The sequence below is a fragment of the Hipposideros armiger genome, unplaced genomic scaffold (assembly GCF_001890085.2).
Source record: "Hipposideros armiger isolate ML-2016 unplaced genomic scaffold, ASM189008v1 scaffold_1040, whole genome shotgun sequence".
NCBI classification, from domain to species: domain Eukaryota; kingdom Metazoa; phylum Chordata; class Mammalia; order Chiroptera; family Hipposideridae; genus Hipposideros; species Hipposideros armiger.
Genome location: NW_017732390.1, coordinates 1047 through 2044, shown reverse-complemented (window position 1 = coordinate 2044; position 998 = coordinate 1047). Strand labels below are relative to the sequence as shown.

General features: G+C 38.0%; 1 protein-coding gene across 1 annotated transcript in view; it reads right to left on the bottom strand.

Moving 5' to 3' along the window:
• LOC109376043 (dystonin-like) overlaps positions 1-998 on the bottom strand; it is a gene marked incomplete at its 5' end in the record, with an annotated part of 28423 nt that overhangs the window by 26739 nt on the left and 686 nt on the right. The gene's annotated exons all lie outside the window — the stretch shown is intronic.

The following is a 998-nucleotide window of genomic DNA, read 5'->3' as shown; positions in this document are numbered from 1 at the left end:
ACAAGATTCCATTTACATTTTTAAAAGACCACCCTAGTAGTTATGTAGAAACTGCATGAAGGAGGGCAAAAGCAGGCCCGAGAGGACCAATTAGAAGGCAATTGCTACGGTCGGGTGTGAGATGACAGAAGCTTGGAGCATGTTATCATTTTTGGGTGAATTGAGCAGTTAAAAATAAATCATAATGAACAGCACAGCCTTCTCAGTGCAGGTACCGTGTAAGTGGGTTCTAAGGACCAGCAGAAGTTCTCCAGATAAATGAGGTATTTAAGGTTCCTAAAATACCCTTCAAAGCACCACTACTGTGTATTTCAAAGAGGTCTACAACGTAACCAAACTGCCTTAAAGAACACTTTACCTTTCCACAGATTTTCCACAGATAGTATCCCATTTGTCTCTGAGTTCACTCAGCATGTCATCCAGTTTCAGGTTGTCATCAGCCAGGGAGGTTTTCTCCTTCAGAGAACGTCCAGTTCTGTTGGTGGTGTCGTAGACAGAATGCTTGGCTCCAAGGGATTTCTGAAACTCCTATATGTTTAACAAGAAAACGATGTGCATTTCTATTTAGGACTAATGAACAAATAGGAAGGACATTAAAAGGGACATCCCTAATAAATGGAGTCTAACTACTGGAAGAGATAGAAAATAATCAAGTCAGATAGTGGAGCGCTATGTTCTCCACAGGAACACACTAGGGTAGAAAACAATTGTTCTATTTTCAATTGAAGGATTTATTTTTCTCAGGAGCCAGGTGTCTCTGAGATTACTTACTATTATTAAGAAAACAATTTCAAAACAAAACAAATCCCAAATCTTTTGTAGCTATTAGTCACAAACAGTATGCTAGTTATGATAATGATAAAATGGAATTGCTAATAAACTACTGAAAGTCACAGTTTGGAGAGGAAAATGTTGTTAAAACTCTGAGTAACTACAGGTCCAGTAATGACACAGAGTGATTCAGTAATGCACAAGTTTAAATTTACTACAGGTTTTTT